We start from the raw sequence: 18922 nt of genomic DNA on the forward strand, positions 1-18922 counted from the left end.
TTAGCGCTGTTCTGCCTGAAGAAACGCACTCCCAAAACCTTCAGACCATCTTCACATAAGCTATATCCCTCAATGGCTGTCTCCCGCCTAGCCCATCGACCTACATACATGACGGCTGACTTTGACATGTTCACTTTCGCCCCTGTAACCCTCCCAAAATCTCCCAAAATCTTGCTTGTTTTTCTAAAAAATCCTGCCTTGATGTCAAAAATGCGTCATGTCATCTGCATACAGCGACACCTTTGCTTGCAGACCTCCAGCCCCCCGGGCATGTGCAGGCCAGTAAAGGCCTGACATGCCCTTAAACGGGGAGAGCTAAAGGTTCAATGAACAAAATATAAAGAAGAGGGGAGAGAGGACATCCTCGTCTTACTCCTCCCAGCTGCTCCAACTGACTCTGTCAGGAAACCATTAACTTTAAACTTACCCTTACCGCCCCCCTTATACAATAAACGAACCCACGCCCTGATACTTGCCCCAAAACCTACCCTCTCAAGAACTGCAAACAAAAAAGGAGAGAGACTAACTCGATCAAAAGCTTTCTCCTGGTCGAGGCTCAAAATTGCCAGCACAGAAAGCTGCCGTTGCTCAGCCCACCCAATAGCATCTCTGATCAAAGTCAAATTTAGGCTGCCAGAGCCGGCCTGGTGCCCCACAAGTCACTGGTCTGGGTGCACCACCTTCCCCACCACAGACCTCATTCGTATAGCTATGACCTTCGCAAGGATTTTATAGTCAGTAGTAAGGAGAGTGATGGGCCTCCAGTTTATTAAATCTGTCTTATCTCCCTTTCCCTTATATAAAAGGGCCTTAGACATGCCCTGTCCTCATAGAAGCTGTGAGTGACCCAGTCATCAGGCTCTCATTATACACCTCCAACCAGGTCCTGTCCAATAAGTTGCCAAAAGGAGCAGTATATCTCTAACTGGCAACCCATCACAGCCAGGAGCTGTCCCTTTCCTAAGTGATGCCATTGCCTCTTCTGCCTCCTGCAAAGACACACCTCCCCCTTTCCCCACGTGGCAGCATCATCACCCTCCAAGACACTCTCTAAACTTGTCAAGAACACCCTCGCCTGAGAGTCTACCAAACCTCACAAAAAAGCTGTTTATAAAAAACTGCCACCGTCTTCAACATTTCAGCTGTAGATGTAACATTACACGCTTCTCTGTCTTTAACCCTTCTATTGCATTTCCTCTGCTGCTGTCTCCCCACAGAGGCAAAAAAAATATTTTGATGGACCCTCCTCTAAAAACCGTCTCCTTGCACCCATTTCTAACATAAATTTCCTTCTGCTTCCTTCATATAAAAACCTTTAACCCTCTCTTGGATAGCATAGAATCTGCCCCACTCCCTCAGCTGCCTCTCTGCCCTCCTGAGTACCCATAAGGACTGCATCTCCCTAATCCTTAACACTAATGAGCCCTCGTCTTTTTACTTTTTGCCTTAGCACTCCCCCACCATCTACAGAAGTTAGCTATTCTCTCTTTTACTCCCTCCCACCACTGAGCCTGCGTTTCAAACAGACACTTCCAAATTCTGCCAGGCCCTGTATAGGTGCTTAAACACTTGAACAAAAATCCATCCTGAAGGAAAGATCTGGAGAAACTTCAAACCTCCAAGATCCTCTCCCCCTCTGAATACCCCCAACCCTCCATCTCGACTCCTATCATACAATGATCAGACAACCAAAACCTAGGCAAGAAGAAGAAATCATCAACCTTAACTCCTGCTGACACAAACACATAATCCAAAACGTAGATTTTTCCCCTCTACTTTATTTCTCCAAGTAAAGCCCTCCAAAGCCCCTTCCCACCACTTTAAAGGAGTCATAAAGAGAAAAACTCTTAAGGAGGAAAGCCATAATCACCCTTTGGCTCCCTATCTAAAGAAACATTAAAATCCCCTCCCAAAACCACCTTCCGATTTGTATAAAACAAAGGTTTTAATAAATTAAAGAAACCCCCTCTCTCCTCCCTCTTACTAGGCGCATATACATTAATCAGTCTGATGCTAACACCCCTTCATCTTACATCAGCATACAACACCCTCCCCCGGAACTACCATTAAATTCTCTTCAATGACAAATTCCTGAGAGTTAAAAAGTATTCCCACCCCATCTGCCATCACATTCCCTGCCCCCCACATAGATGGACCTTTTCCCCCAGTCCTTTGCAAAAAGAAGCTCATCTCTGCTGTTCTCTAAATGACATTCCTGTAAAAACATAATGTCAAAATATAACAGAACTCAAGGACTCAAAAAAAGCTTATCCTTGCGTTTTGCCATTTTCAATCCTCTTACATTTTAGAGTGGCCACCTCAGCCCCCCATTTTAGGCAAACACTAAGAGAAAAACAGTCCTTATCCCTTATCCCCTCCAAAACCTCCCTTCCCACCCCCTGTGGTACATCCCTTCACCCTTCTAGCTACTACCATCCGTCCACCCCTGAGAATCATCTTCAGTACTCTCCCCCACACTCTCCCCACTCCATCCCCCCTCCCCCCCATCCCCCCCCCTCCCCTCATACTACTTCTTTAAAAGCACAACACGCCTTCTCCCGCTCCCGCTTCCCCGAGTCATGTAAAGATACCAAGTCCTCCAAAGAAACAAAAGTCTTTACTGTCTCAATCTTGCTGCATTTTCGGTGCCCTCTGCCGTCCTCTCCTCCGCCATCTTCTTCCACCGCTGCGCCGACGTCCTCTTCCCCCTGATATCTCCCATCCTCGCTGTCTCCGCCTCCACTTTGCTCAGAAGTTATAATGTCTAAAGCATCCAGTTGCGACCATTGTAAACCTGGCTGGGTCTTCAGCTTGTGGAGTATCTTGAATGGTGTTGTTAGCTAGAGCACAGCATTGCAGCCCCGGAAAACACCTCTGCAATATCGATGTCTGACCAGGTGCCATCTGTCCAATACCCTGTGACTGCTCCCTCTCTTGGAGCTGCCCCCGGAGGGAACGTGGCTGGTTGACCCCGGCCTCTGCAACTGCGGGCTCCTTTGTCCTGGTGATGCTGGCAGCACTTTCCTCAGCCCCCTGGTCTTTATTACTGGCACCTCTGTTGCAGCTGTAAGCTCTGTCTGGTTGATTGAAGAGTTGGATGCCTCACACATGAGAGATTCCCAAATCTGCTTGCAGAATCTTCCCCTCCTTAAATAAACTAGCGGCAAGCTCTTCTTCTGGCTCAGACAACCCCGATACAAATGTTCTTTACTTCCACACAGACTGCAATGCTTGGGAGCAGTACATTCCCGCCGCCACATGATCCGTCTTCCCACAGAATCTACATCTCTCTCCACACTCCACTTTCACATGACCCTGCCACTCCACATCTTCGACAATACACGGGCTGTCCCGGGATAGTGCAGGAAACCTCTGTTCGGTCCAATAGAAAAAGCTGCCTGGAGGGTGCAGGCACAGTGGTGCCAGGTGAAGAGGAGTCAGAGTCTCAACTTCACTCACATGTACCTCCTCTTCCCGATTCCATGATTCCATATCGATTCTCTCAAGCGCTCTCCTCCTCTTACAACATCACAATATCTTGCAATAAATGCCAGGACATCGCCATCCCTCCACAAAAGGGTTGTATATATGAATAGTAAGTGGGATAAAATCCTGAACAAACACAGGCTGAAGCTGCAGGCCCTCCAGCAATTTATGACCTTCCTTTTTCTTCCAGGCTTCAAAAAAACCAACACAGTCCTTCAAAACACAAAAAGTTAAATCCAAAAATCCAGTTGACACAAAATCTTGTAAACAAAAAACTTCAGCAGGCTGTATCTTGAAAAGTCCTCTAAGAATTTCAGTAACAAAAAAATCTCTTCCAAAACGTTGCTTCACCAATTCTTCAGCATCTTTCTTCAACAACACACGAATCGTATTCCTCAACCGCACCATCAAGGCCGACTCTCTTTCGTCGTTCCCCGACATAACTCCCTGGGTAAGATACTACACTTGATCTTAGCCAAAAGGCCGAGAAGCTGATGCTGTTGCCAAGCAGTGGGGGCAGAGCCGGCAAAGGCGACGCCCATCTGGGCCGCGGTGGGTTTCGTACTTTGCCTCTAGGACCACTGCTGTCGATCAGATCGTTTGTTAAATAGTGGAGATGATTTGAAACAACCTGCTTTCGCGAACTGGTCCTAGGTTTTTCCATCGACCTCCACAAAAGCACCGCAGTACAATTCTCTGGACTCCCTAGGTCGTTCTTGATCAGGAGGGGGGAAAAAAAAAAGCTCAACTTTAACATTTGGATAGTGTGACGAGTCCCTCGTTCTTCCTGCTACGGCCGGCCAGTGGGTGTGGCTGGGAGACTCATCAAGTGAACCATGTACACCCGTGCTTCCCTCTATAAAGCTTGGGCTTTGTTTGGCGTGGTGTGTTGCTTGCTCCTGGGTGCTTTGGTTTTGATTTTGGTCTTTGTTTATTTTGAGTTCCTTATTCATTTAAATGTGGTTCTGTCTGATGTTTGGTTATTGATGTGTCTGACAGAAATTGTGTTTGGTTTTGTTGATTTCTGGTTTCATATATTTTCTTATTTATGCTGATAAATCTCTTTTCGTTGCAACCTACCAAGCTGCCTATGTCCTCCGTTTCATTTGTCACGGCTTTGAGCCGGTCGTGACAATAGCGACCACGGGGTCATTTAGAAAACGGCCATGGTCGAGTGCCCCCAAAAGCCTGTCGTCCCTGAAGGAAAACTCAGAACTTTGCGAAACCAGGCGAGCGCACGCAACACCCGATTCCATAAAAGGGGCGTGCAAACACACACGGAGCCACAGACAACGCTACGACTGTTAGAAACCACAGGTTCTCTCGGCACCACCTAATCTTCTTTCAACCAGTATGTCCAGGGGAGAGCGCGAACGCAGTCCCCCACTACCATAAATTATGCAGTCGAGATTCCCACATTTGGGGAATTCGCAGGGGTCAGCACAACCGGAGTGCAATGGCCGAGCCTCGCCCTGGGTGAACCACCTTCCTGATCATGGTGTCTCCCCTGCCAGGTAAGTATGAGTCCCCCGGCCTCCAGTCAGAGGCTACCCTATCCCTCTTTGCCGTCCTCATCAACGGTGTCCCCTCCCCCACCCCAAGCAAAGGAAGGGCGTGTCCCTTCCATTACTTGACTGCGATTTCCGTGACCATGCCTTCAAGCCGGCAAACTGCCAAGCACCTACAGGTGCTGGTCGTATGATTAGAATGTCATCAAAAAGTTGATTTCTTTCACTAATTCCTTTCAAAAAGTCAAACTTGTATATTATGTACATTGCACACAGACTGATATATTTCAAATGTTTATTTCTTTTAATTTTGATGATTATAACTGACAACTAAGGAAAATCCCAAATCCGGTATCTCAGCAAATTTAGAATATTACTTAAGACCAATACAAAGAAAGGATTTTTAGAAATCTTGGCCAACTGAAAACTATAAACATGAAAAGTATGAGCGTGTGCAGCACTCAATACTTAGTTGGGGCTCCTTTTGCCTGAATTACTGCAGCAATGCGGCGTGGCATGGAGTCGATCGGTCTGTGGCACTGCTCAGGTGTTATGAGAGCCCAGGTTGCTCTGATAGTGGCCTTCAGCTCTTCTTAATTGTTGGGTCTGGCATATGGCATCTTCCTCTTCACAATACCCCGTAGATTTTCTATGGGGTTAAGGTCAGGCGAGTTTGCTGGCCAATTAAGAACAGGGATACCATGGTCCTTAAACCGGGTACTGGTAGCTTTGGCACTGTGTGCAGGTGCCAAGTCCTGTTGGGAAATGAAATCTGCATCTCCATAAAGTTGGTCAGCAGCAGGAAGCATGAAGTGCTCTAAAACTTCCTGGTATACGGCTGCGTTGACCTTGGACCTCAGAAAACACAGTGGGCCAACACCAGCAGATGACATGGCACCCCAAACCATCACTGACTGTGGAAACTTTAGGCTGGCCCTCAAGCGACGTGGATTGTGTGCCTCTCCTCTCTTCCTCCAGACTCTGGGACCCCGATTTCCAAAGGAAATGCCAAATTGACTTTCATCAGAGAACGTAACTTTGGACCACTCAGCAGCAGTCCAGTCCTTTTTGTCGAGGCGCCTCTGACGCTGTCTGTTGTTCAAGAGTGGCTTGACACAAGGAACAGAGACAGCTGAAAACCATGTCTTGCATACGTCTGTGCGTAGGGGTTCTTGAAGCACTGACTCCAGCTGCAGTCCACTCTTTGTGAATCTCCCCACATTTTTGAATGGGTTCTGTTTCACAGTCCTCTCCAGGGTGCGGTTATCCCTATTGCTAGTACACTTTTTTTCTACCACATCTTTTCCTTCCCTTCGCCTCTCTATTAATGTGCTTGGACACAGAGCTCTGCGAACAGCCAGCCTCTTTTGCAATGACCTTTTGTGTCTTGGCCTCCTTGTGCAAGGTGTCAGTGGTCGTCTTTTGGACAACTGTCAAGTCAGCAGTCTTCCCCATGACTGTGTAGCCTACAGAACTAGACTGAGAGACCATTTAAAGGCCTTTGCAGGTGTTTTGAGTTAATTAGCTGATAAGAGTGTGTGGCACCAGGTGTCTTCAATATTGAACCTTTTCACAATATTCTAATTTTCTGAGATAGTGACTTTGGGATTTTCCATAGTTGTCAGCTATACTCATCAAAATGAAAAGAAATAAACATGTGAAACCTCTCAGTCTGTGTGTAATGAATGAATATGATATATACAAGTTTCACTTTTTGAAAGGAATTAGTGAAATAAATCAACTTTTTGATGACATTCTAATTATATGACCAGCACCTGTACACGAGCTGCGGTCCTTTAGACCAGTGGTTCCCATCAGTCAGGCGTGTTTGATTAGATGTCTCCCTGATCAAACACACCCGATCCAACTCATCAGCTCGTTGGTAAAGACTCCAAGACCTCAGACGGGCGCATCAGACAAGAGTGACATTCAAGACGTGCAGTGCTGGTTTGGGAACCGCTGCTTTGGAACAACGGCGACCGTTTCATAAGGGTGCGAGATGGTGCCACCCTGCCAGCCACCCCACCGCAGGTACATAGAGACTCCTTGTGAAGCTCCAGCGACATTCCCTCTGCTATTAACCACAACGATTTGCAGTCCCCCAAAAGGGGAAGCACACCGTTCCTGGAGACACTGCAATACCAGGTCGATGCGTGGAGTGGACGGAGCAAGCCCCGGTTCCGGCTCCATGAGCCAAAAATCCATTTAATATGTAGTCCCCAGATAGGGGACGTATCAGATATTAAACTGATAAGAACAGATTTTTTTTTTTTTTTCGAAAAGTTTTATTGTCACATTTTCATTCATTTTTTCATGCCACACATTTTAAAACATACTCAGTTCCACAAATTAAAACGGAGGTGACACAATTCTGGTTAAAATCAGTTATTGTTGTGTGTCGTGTAAAGGTCCATGTATGTAAATCAGTGTGGTGTTAAAAGCAGGGCAGATGACTGAAAATAAAAATAAAAATAAAATAAATGAATAAATAGTCGAGATAAGAGACAATAAAACATTTCAACTAAAACATCATCTGTTGTACAGGATCGAGGGTGAGTCCTTATCAAGAATTTCCATTCACTCCAGGTCTCCAGAACAGGCCCAAGACTCCCCGCTTCCGGGGCCCAGCGGAAATCCCCTCTCCTCCGGCCCGCTGGCCCGCTGTTCCCGTAGCCGGTGTGGTGAGGGTGCATCTACGGGCGGCCAAGGTCGGTGGCGGCCGGGACCTTCTCGTGCGACCCCGGCCCCCCATCCGAATAACGACGTGCGGCCCACCCTGCAGCATAGATCTTATCCTCTGCTCGCACGCGTGGAGGGGGCCGTCACGCGTTTCCCCACCAGCAGGTTTCTGGTTGCCCAGATGGCATCCTTGATCACGTTTAGGGTGAGCCAGAGCGAGGTAAAATCTTGCGGTGTCAAGTCCTTCAAGCCCTGACCCACCCCCAGGATGGCAAGCTTGTAATCCACCTGGGCCCCACCCGCTGGCAGGCACGGGAAAAACAGGGGGCCGGTCTTGGCCCACAGGTCCCGCGCAGCGCCGCACTCCCAGAGCAGATGATGGACGGTCTCCGGGGAACCACATCCGGACCGTGGGCAGGTAGAGTTTTTGGCCATGCCTCTGGAGTGCATAACCGCCCTGACCGGGAGGATCTCGTGGGCCACCATCCACGCCAAGTCTTTGTGCCTGTTCTGGAGAGCTGGGTGGGCAACGTTCCGCCAAACTTGTCTGGCCTCACTTAACGTGAGGCCTGGGATTGGACTCACCGTTTCTCGATCCTGCACAAGAGAGATCAAAGACTTGTGATTAGTTAAAATGGTGGCATCCTTTCCTTCCAATGAGTGTTTCTTTAAAAAGGTCTTAATAAAACTGTACTCTTTTGGCATATTAAAAGACACTGGACTTTTAAGATCAATTGGTAAAACTCTCAACGCTCTTAGGTAAGACCCCATCCAGAAACGAGCCATAGCCGCTGTCTTGTTCTCTCTGGATGAGGTCAATGCATATTGGACATGGAGGGCGGCAAAGCGGCTTCCTAAAAACAAGTGGGGGTCTGGGAGGCCTTTCCCGCCATTCTCTTTTCTTTTTTTAACGACCTCCCTCTTCAGTCGTTCCCACTTGGACCCCCACAGGAAATAAAATACCGCCCTCTCCAGGTTGGCCAGGAATCTTCTTGGGGGACTAAAAACAGAACAGACAAGTAAAATTAGGGGTAAAATCACTGCTTTAAAAATTAAAATCTTTCCTTCAATCGTCATTTGTCTTAGTCCCCAAAACCCCAGTCTTTGCCTAACTTTCCCTAAGATGTCAGTCCAGTTCCCCGTCCTCCACCCTCTTTGTCAAACTTTACACCTAAAACTGTCAGGTCATTGTCTTTAAAATCCAAATCCAGTCCACCTGTGTCCACGTTTCCCCACGGCCCGAAGAGCTGGGCCTCGGACTTACTCCTATTGAGCTTGGCGCCCGAGGCCCGACCGTACCAGTCAGTCAAGTCCAATGCTCTTCGTACCGATAAAAGGTCAGTCGCTAAAAGGGTTACGTCGTCCATATATAAAACACAGGTCGCTGTCAGTCCACCAGTCCCTGGGATGTCCAGTCCTTTAATCCATTTATCCCTTCTCAAGATTTGTGCCAGTGGCTCAATGCAGGCCACATACAGTAGGGGAGATAAAGGACACCCCTGACGGACGCCGCTGTGAATGTTTACAGCTTTGGATAGATGCCCATTAACTGCAAATTTACTGACTAGGCTGTTGTAAAGCAGTCCCACCCAAGCTATAAACCTCCCTGGGAACCCCATTTTTTCCAGTACCTTAAAAAGGAACTGGTGCGAGATGCGGTCAAAAGCTTTTTCAAAATCTAAATTTAGGACTACTAGCCGAATATTTCTGTCTCTCGCGTAACAGATGGCGTCTCTAATCAGCACCAGGCTGTCTGTGATCTTCCTACCGGGCACAGCGCATGCTTGATCCAGGTGGATTACGTCCTCTAGAACAGTCGACATGCGTGTGGCTAAAATCTTACTAAAAAGTTTACAGTCAAAATTTAAAAGCGTGATTGGTCGCCAGTTCTTCAAGTCAGTCCTGTCTCCTTTTTTGTATAATAATGAAACTATCCCTACTCTAAAGCTGTCCGGAAGTCTGTCGAGAGTCTCAAATTCTTTAAAAACTGTCAGTAGGTCATGTGCTAAAATGTCCCAGAAAGTCAAGTAAAACTCCAAGGGAAGTCCATCCATTCCTGGGGACTTCCCTTTTTAAAACCTTTGAGGGATTCTTTTAATTCTAAAAGAGTAAAATCCTGGGCTAAAAGCACGTTTGGACTCTTTATCTTTTTATCTAAAAAATCTAAAACTTCCTTTAAGATGCCGTCGTGTGCTTCTTTTGGACTATATAAATTACTATAAAAATGTTCTATTTCACCTAAAATTTCCTCCATGTTTTTTGCCTCCCTCCCTCCAAAAGTTTTTAAAATGGTTATTGACCCTCCCCGTGAAATAGTCTTTTTAAAAAAATATCGTGTACACTTTTCTCCTTCTTCTATCTCTTTTTCTTTGCATCTTAAAATGACTCCCTTACTTTGAGCTTCGGATAAAACTGACATTTCTTTCTTTACTTCCTTTATTTCCTCTTTAAAATCCAATCCATTATTTAAAAGGTTAAAATATCTCTGCAGTCTTTTTTGCAGCCCCATCATGCATCTTTTTTCTTTGTTCTTTTTCTCTTTACCTATTTTTCTAAAAAAATGTCCTGTCTTTTGTTTCACCATCTCCCACCACTGTGCCCGTGAGTCGTAAAAGTCCTGGAGAGTCTGCCATTGAACTGCTCCCTATTAGAGGATGAAGAAGTGCCAGCTTCCACAGCCCTCCCCCTACTGTCACACCCGTGGGTAGTGAAAGGGTGCAGGAGAGCATCATGTGATCAGTGAAGAAAAGGGGGGTCAATGTTGCATCGGTTGGCGGGCAGTCTCTTGTAAAAATATAGTCAATTCGAGAGGCTCTGGCGCCATCACCACTGAACCAGGTGAAGCCCTCCTCTCTCTGATGCATTGTTTTAAAACAGTCGACTAACTTAAAATCTTTGACTAATTTCTTTAATAAAACTGATGTCTTGTCAACCTTAAAATCATCTCCTACCCTTTTTCTATCTTTTTTGTTAAAACACAATTAAAATCCCCTGCAACCACTAGGGGAGCCCTACCTAACATGTGGGGCTGCAAATCTTCTAAAAGCTTGTATCTCTCATTTTTTCCTGTAAAACCATACATATTTAAAACATTAAAATCCTTACCTAAAAAAGTCAGATTAACTAAAATTGCCCGCCCATCCCTCACCACAGTGCTGCCCTTCACCAAGATATTGGGATTATTAATTAAAAAGGCAACACCGTCATTTTTGTTAAAATTGGAGCCACTCCAGATGGAGGGTCCTGGGGTCCAAAGTTCTTGCCATCTCCTGTAGTTTGTTAAAAAAGGCAGAGCACACTCTTGCAATAAATAAATATCTGACTTAAAATTTTTTAAACTTGATAAAACACTCTGTGCTCGAAGAGTAGACCTCACACTTCTCACATTGATTGTAGAGATAGTGAGGGCCATGAGCAGTATGGTTAAAAATACAAACATTTAAGAAGAAAAACAAAAAGACTGCAGAACATTACATTAAAATCATGTTATTTCATGTGGCATTTGCCTCTCCTTTTCCCCAGAAAAAAAGGGATCAGGAGGGCAAATGCTCGCCACTTCAGAGTCCACAGAGAGAACCTCTTGTGGCTCTTTGGGTGACGATGTTCTCAGCTTGATGTGCAGGAAAGAGACTTCATTGGGAGACTCTGCGGGCCACATACGGTCTAGATCTTCCGAAGCGGAACTATCTAGCCGATGCGCCGCCCGCAGCCTTTTCTCCTCTGTATGTGACAGAGGAGATCTCGCAGTCCTTTTCTGCACTTGAGCATTTGGGAGTGAACAGTCAGCTTCACTCCCACTTGATGGCATACTTATCTCAGAAACGGTGTTGAGGGAGGAAACCGTTTCCTCCTCTTCATCTTTTGTATCATTTCCTTTCTCTTGTCTGGGAGTGGTTCCCTCCCCTGTTTCGTTTCAATCTGTGACTCTGCCCCTTTAGCCGCCCCACTTCCTCTTTCCTGCCCAATCCCTGAGGTTGGCAGAGAATTTGAATTTCCCGCCAAAACCTCAGGGACCGCCTCCTCCTCCCTTTGTTCTTCTGTTTGCTCTGATTGTGGGGCGGCCATTTTGTTGCCTTTAAGTTTGTTGGCAAAGCTTTTTGGGCAATCTCTGTAGAGATGGTTTGATTCTCCACACAGGTTGCACCGCCTGCCATTGGTACACTCTTCAAAATTGTGACCAATTTCTCTGCATTTCCCACATACAATTTCTTGGCATGCTTCAGCCAAATGCCCAAACTTTCCACATTTTCTGCATAATTTGGGCATGCCCTGGTAATGAATGTAGCCTCTGTTCTCACCCAGCACAATCATAGAAGGCAGATGCTTCAGGCCCTGGTAGCTCCCGGCATCTTCCCATTGTTTAATGGGAATTCGCCAGGAGCATGTCCAGATGCCATCCTCATCTAAAACCTTGACTGGCTGGCCTCGAACCGTGCAAAATCTACCCAGCCAGACACAAATGTCCTCCCCAGTCACTGTCTCATTAAACATTCTAACAATCACAGTTTTAAGTGTATTATCAGATAGCTTTTCAACAGTAAACATGGAGAACTGGGATTTTACTGATTCAAATCTGTGCCAAAAATCATTCAGGTGGGAAACAGCTCTAAAGCTAACATCATAGCCTTTGTTCAGGGGCAGAGTCACAATACAATTCAGTTCTTCAGGTTTAAAATGTAAAGTCTTCTGGAGAAGCTTTCTGGAGAAGTCGAGACGTGACATCCCCAAGAGCCTTCCATCAACTTCTCTGAATAAAAAACGCACGCTGTGGTGCCTCCGCAAGCCGGCACGGGCAGCCGACATGGTGGAGGCACCAACAGCCTAAAACAAACTTTACAAATCAAAAAAACCAATAAATAAATTACCAAATAAATAAATAAATAAATAAAACCTTACCTTAAAACAGCTTGTTCGCAAAAACAGTAGCAGCAATTTCAAATATACCTCTTGAAAGTTGGGGGCTCGCGATACAGCAAGACCTCGAGCCAGGAAACCCTCAAAAGGCGATCGCAGCTCAACCTGACGACAAGATACTTGATCTTAGCCAAAAGGCCGAGAAGCGATGCCGTTGCCAAGCAGTGGGGGCAGAGCCGGCAAAGGCGACGCCCATCTGGGCCGCGGTGGGTTTCGTACTTTGCCTCTAGGACCACTGCTGTCGATCAGATCGTTTGTTAAATAGTGGAGATGATTTGAAACAACCTGCTTTCGCGAACTGGTCCTAGGTTTTTCCATCGACCTCCACAAAAGCACCGCAGTACAATTCTCTGGACTCCCTAGGTCGTTCTTGATCAGGAGGGGGTGAAAAAAAAAAAAGCTCAACTTTAACATTTGGATAGTGTGACGAGTCCCTCGTTCTTCCTGCTACGGCCGGCCAGTGGGTGTGGCTGGGAGACTCATCAAGTGAACCATGTACACCCGTGCTTCCCTCTATAAAGCTTGGGCTTTGTTTGGCGTGGTGTGTTGCTTGCTCCTGGGTGCTTTGGTTTTGATTTTGGTCTTTGTTTATTTTGAGTTCCTTATTCATTTAAATGTGGTTCTGTCTGATGTTTGGTTATTGATGTGTCTGACAGAAATTGTGTTTGGTTTTGTTGATTTCTTGTTTCATATATTTTCTTATTTATGCTGATAAATCTCTTTTCGTTGCAACCTACCAAGCTGCCTATGTCCTCCGTTTCATTTGTCACGGCTTTGAGCCGGTCGTGACAATAGCGACCACGGGGTCATTTAGAAAACGGCCATGGTCGAGTGCCCCCAAAAGCCTGTCGTCCCTGAAGGAAAACTCAGAACTTTGCGAAACCAGGCGAGCGCACGCAACACCCGATTCCATAAAAGGGGCGTGCAAACACACACGGAGCCACAGACAACGCTACGACTGTTAGAAACCACAGGTTCTCTCGGCACCACCTAATCTTCTTTCAACCAGTATGTCCAGGGGAGAGCGCGAACGCAGTCGCCCACTACCATAAATTATGCAGTCGAGATTCCCACATTTGGGGAATTCGCAGGGGTCAGCACAACCGGAGTGCAATGGCCGAGCCTCGCCCTGGGTGAACCACCTTCCTGATCATGGTGTCTCCCCTGCCAGGTAAGTATGAGTCCCCAGGCCTCCAGTCAGAGGCTACCCTATCCCTCTTTGCCGTCCTCATCAACGGTGACCCCCCTCCCCCACCCCAAGCAAAGGAAGGGCGTGTCAAGTCAAGTCAAGTCAAGTCAAGTCAAATTTATTTATATAGCGCTTTTACAATTGGTAATTGTTTCAAAGCAGCTTTACATATTAGAAGCACAGAAAAAAAGGGAAGTGGTTAAAACTGTACAAACAAGCGTGGTAATATGTAACATATACAAGATGGTGCTACATTAAGCCAATGTCGGCTGACTTCCAGGGGTGGAAAAAACCCCCTAGGAGAAAAACCCAGCGTGCTAGCACTGGGAAAAAAGTCCTAGGAGGGAAAAAACCCCTTGGAAGATATATATATGTAAATGTATATGGAGATCAAAATCTGAATTGTACATTTTTATTATAGAGATTAAAAATCGATTATATATAAATATATGCAAGCGGATACGGGGATCCTGGGCTACGTTGTAGTCAGGTCCAGACGCAGGTTCTCCATCTGACCTGGATACGGCCTGGATCCAGCACCCGGCAAACCTCAGGATAAGCAGAGAGACAGATATTAGCGTAGATGCCATTCTTGTTCTGATGTACAGGTATATCTAGTGTTATAGGAAATGTTCTCGGTTCCGGCCGACCTAATTATTGCAGCGTAACAATCCTTTAACGGATTTGAAAAATGTTAATGTATTGATGATGTGTTATGTGTATGCAAGAGCAAAGAGATGTGTTTTTAGTCTAGATTTAAACTGACAGAGTGTGTCTGCTTCCCGAACAATGCTAGGAAGATTGTTCCAGAGTTTAGGTGCTAAATAGGAAAATGATCTGCCGCCTTCAGTTGATTTTGATATTCTGGGTATTATCAACTGGCCTAAATTCTGAGATCGCAATAAACGTGAAGGACTATAATGCATTAAGAGCTCACTTAGGTACTGGGGAGCTAAACCATTTAGAGCTTTATAAGTAAGTAGCAAGATTTTAAAATCTATACGATGTTTAATAGGGAGCCAATGTAATGTTGACAGAACTGGGCTAATATGGTCATACTTTCTGGTTCTAGTAAGAACTCTAGCTGCCGCATTTTGAACCAACTGTAGTTTGTTTAAAAGCCGAGCAGAACAACCACCCAGTAGAGCGTTACAATAATCTAGTCTTGAGGTCATGAATGCATGAACCAACTGTTCCGCATTTGTCATTGAGAGCATATGTCGTAATTTAGATATATTTTTTAGATGGAAGAAGGCGGTTTTACAGATACTAGAAACATGACTTTCAAATGAAAGATTGGTATCAAAGAGCACACCCAGGTTCCTAACTGAGGACGAAGGTTTAATGGAGCACCCGTCAAGTGTTAGAGAGTATTCAAGGTTTTTTCGTGAGGAAGTTTTTGGTCCAAAGATTAGGAAATCAGTTTTTTCTGAATTTAATAATAAGAAATTTCTTGTCATCCAGTTTTTAATGTCAGCTATGCATTCTGTTAGTTTTGTGAATTTGTAGGTTTCGTCAGGGCGCGAGGAAATATAGAGCTGAGTATCGTCAGCGTAGCAGTGAAAACTAACACCATGCTTCCTAATTATCTCTCCTAAGGGCAGCATGTACAGAGTGAAAAGCAACGGTCCTAATACTGAGCCTTGTGGTACCCCATATTTAACCTGTGATCGATACGACATCTCTTCATTAACTACCACAGACTGATAACGGTCAGATAAGTATGATTTGAACCATGCCAAAGCAATTCCACTAATGCCAATATAGTTTTCAAGTCTTTTTAAAAGAATGTTATGATCGATAGTGTCAAAAGCAGCACTGAGATCTAATAACACTAATAGAGAAATACAGCCACGATCGGATGATAGGAGTAGATCGTTTGTAACTCTAACGAGAGCAGTCTCAGTACTATGGTATGGTCTAAATCCTGACTGGAAATCCTCACAGATTCCATTTCTTTCTAAAAAGGAACACAGTTGTGTTGAAACTGCCTTTTCTAGTATCTTTGACAGAAAAGGTAGATTCGAGATTGGCCTGTAATTTACTATATCTCTCGGATCTAGTTGAGGTTTTTTAATAAGAGGTTTGATAATAGCCTGCTTAAAGGTTTTTGGCACGTGTCCTAGTGTTAAAGATGAATTAATTATATCAAGAAGTGGACCTACGACCTCTGGAAGCATTTCTTTCAGTAGTTTAGTCGGCATTGGGTCTAACATACATGTCGTTGATTTTGATGATTTGATAAGTTTAGATAATTCTTCCTCTCCTATAGCGGCGAATGATTCTAGTTTTACCTCAGGGACACTACAGTGCACTGTCTGAAGAGAAACTGTAGACGGTTGCATGTTTATAATTTTCTCTCTAATATTATCAATCTTGCAAGTAAAGAAGTTCATAAAGTCATTACTGCTGTGCTCTATGGAAACGTCAGCAGTTGAATCTCTGTTTCTAGTTAATTTAGCCACTGTGTCAAATAAATACCTAGGATTATGTTTGTTTTCTATTAAGAGATTTGAAAAATAAGTAGATCTAGCATTTCTTATGGCTGTTCTGTACTCAATCATTTTTTCTTTCCACGAAAGGCGAAAAACTTCTAGTTTTGTTTTCTTCCAACTACGTTCAGCTTTTCTAACAGCTCGTTTTAGAGCCCGAGTGTGCTCATCATACCACGGCGTTGGATTAGTTTCCTTAATCTTCTTTAGACGTAAAGGAGCGACCGCATCTAATGTGCTGGAAAAGAGAGAGCCAATAGTTTCTGTTGCAGCATCGAGTTCTTCTATGTTGTCAGGTATACTAAGGCGATGAAACTGCTCGGGGAGATTATTTATAAAGCAATCTTTAGTGGCAGACGTGATTTTTCTACAATATTTATGGCTGGGTGGTGGTTTTGTAGCCTTGGCTAATTGTATTATACACGAGACTAAATAATGATCTGATATATCATCGCTCTGCTGTAGAATTTCAACAGCATCAATATCTATTCCATGCGACAGTATTAGATCTAGGGTATGATTACGACAATGAGTGGGTCCTGACACGTGTTGTTTAACTCCAATAGAGTTTAAAATATCTGCAAATGCCAATCCAAATGCGTCTTTATTATTATCTACATGGATATTAAAATCACCAACAACAAGGACTTTATCCGCAGCCAGTACTAACTCTGATAGAAACTCAGCAAATTCTTTGATAAAGTCAGTATGGTGCCCTGGTGGCCTGTATACAGTAGCCAGCACAAATGTCAACTTACATAATGTTACATAAAGCACCATCACTTCAAAGGAATTATATTTGAAATTCTTTTGAATGATTCTGAATATATTACTATAAATTACAGCAACACCTCCCCCTTTGCCTTTCTGTCGAGGATTGTGTCGATAATCATAACCTTGAGGACTAGATTCATTTAAAGTAATGTAATCGTCTGGTTTTAGCCAGGTTTCTGTCAAACACAGCAAGTCTAGTTTATTGTCTGTGATAATTTCATTTACAATAAGTGCTTTTGAAGAAATAGATCTAATATTCAGTAACCCAAGCTTTATCATTTGTTTATCTGATTTATCTGTGATTTTCATTTTTTGAACATCAATTAAATTTTTACCCTTAAAAGGTTTTGGAAGTTTTTTGTATTTTTGTGTGTCCCTTCCATTACTTGACTGCGATTTCCGTGACCATGCCTTCAAGCCGGCAAACTGCCAAGCACCTACAGGTGCTGGTCGTATGATTAGAATGTCATCAAAAAGTTGATTTCTTTCACTAATTCCTTTCAAAAAGTCAAACTTGTATATTATGTACATTGCACACAGACTGATATATTTCAAATGTTTATTTCTTTTAATTTTGATGATTATAACTGACAACTAAGGAAAATCCCAAATCCGGTATCTCAGCAAATTTAGAATATTACTTAAGACCAATACAAAGAAAGGATTTTTAGAAATCTTGGCCAACTGAAAACTATAAACATGAAAAGTATGAGCGTGTGCAGCACTCAATACTTAGTTGGGGCTCCTTTTGCCTGAATTACTGCAGCAATGCGGCGTGGCATGGAGTCGATCGGTCTGTGGCACTGCTCAGGTGTTATGAGAGCCCAGGTTGCTCTGATAGTGGCCTTCAGCTCTTCTTAATTGTTGGGTCTGGCATATGGCATCTTCCTCTTCACAATACCCCGTAGATTTTCTATGGGGTTAAGGTCAGGCGAGTTTGCTGGCCAATTAAGAACAGGGATACCATGGTCCTTAAACCGGGTACTGGTAGCTTTGGCACTGTGTGCAGGTGCCAAGTCCTGTTGGGAAATGAAATCTGCATCTCCATAAAGTTGGTCAGCAGCAGGAAGCATGAAGTGCTCTAAAACTTCCTGGTATACGGCTGCGTTGACCTTGGACCTCAGAAAACACAGTGGGCCAACACCAGCAGATGACATGGCACCCCAAACCATCACTGACTGTGGAAACTTTAGGCTGGCCCTCAAGCGACGTGGATTGTGTGCCTCTCCTCTCTTCCTCCAGACTCTGGGACCCCGATTTCCAAAGGAAATGCCAAATTGACTTTCATCAGAGAACGTAACTTTGGACCACTCAGCAGCAGTCCAGTCCTTTTTGTCGAGGCGCCTCTGACGCTGTCTGTTGTTCAAGAGTGGCTTGACACAAGGAACGAGACAGCTGAAAACCATGTCTTGCATACGTCTGTGCGTAGGGGTTCTTGAAGCACTGACTCCAGCTGCAGTCCACTCTTTGTGAATCTCCCCCACATTTTTGAATGGGTTCTGTTTCACAGTCCTCTCCAGGGTGCGGTTATCCCTATTGCTAGTACACTTTTTTTCTACCACATCTTTTCCTTCCCTTCGCCTCTCTATTAATGTGCTTGGACACAGAGCTCTGCGAACAGCCAGCCTCTTTTGCAATGACCTTTTGTGTCTTGGCCTCCTTGTGCAAGGTGTCAGTGGTCGTCTTTTGGACAACTGTCAAGTCAGCAGTCTTCCCCATGACTGTGTAGCCTACAGAACTAGACTGAGAGACCATTTAAAGGCCTTTGCAGGTGTTTTGAGTTAATTAGCTGATAAGAGTGTGTGGCACCAGGTGTCTTCAATATTGAACCTTTTCACAATATTCTAATTTTCTGAGATAGTGACTTTGGGATTTTCCAT

At 44.7% G+C, this 18922-nt stretch overlaps 2 non-coding genes and 1 pseudogene across 2 annotated transcripts; all 3 read right to left on the reverse strand.

The window, feature by feature from the left end:
- Window positions 1–4844: 4844 nt before the first annotated feature.
- On the reverse strand, window positions 4845–5008 carry LOC137009893 (U1 spliceosomal RNA). The gene has a single exon (XR_010892982.1). It is a non-coding gene; the product is annotated as a U1 spliceosomal RNA (small nuclear RNA).
- A 2094-nt stretch (window positions 5009–7102) lies between these two features.
- On the reverse strand, window positions 7103–7281 carry LOC137010230 (U2 spliceosomal RNA; annotated as a pseudogene).
- A 6321-nt stretch (window positions 7282–13602) lies between these two features.
- Window positions 13603–13766, reverse strand: LOC137010055 (U1 spliceosomal RNA). The gene has a single exon (XR_010893134.1). It is a non-coding gene; the product is annotated as a U1 spliceosomal RNA (small nuclear RNA).
- Between the last annotated feature and the right edge of the window lie 5156 nt (window positions 13767–18922).

Source organism: Chanodichthys erythropterus, chromosome 20 (assembly GCF_024489055.1).
Source record: "Chanodichthys erythropterus isolate Z2021 chromosome 20, ASM2448905v1, whole genome shotgun sequence".
NCBI classification, from domain to species: Eukaryota; Metazoa; Chordata; class Actinopteri; order Cypriniformes; family Xenocyprididae; genus Chanodichthys; species Chanodichthys erythropterus.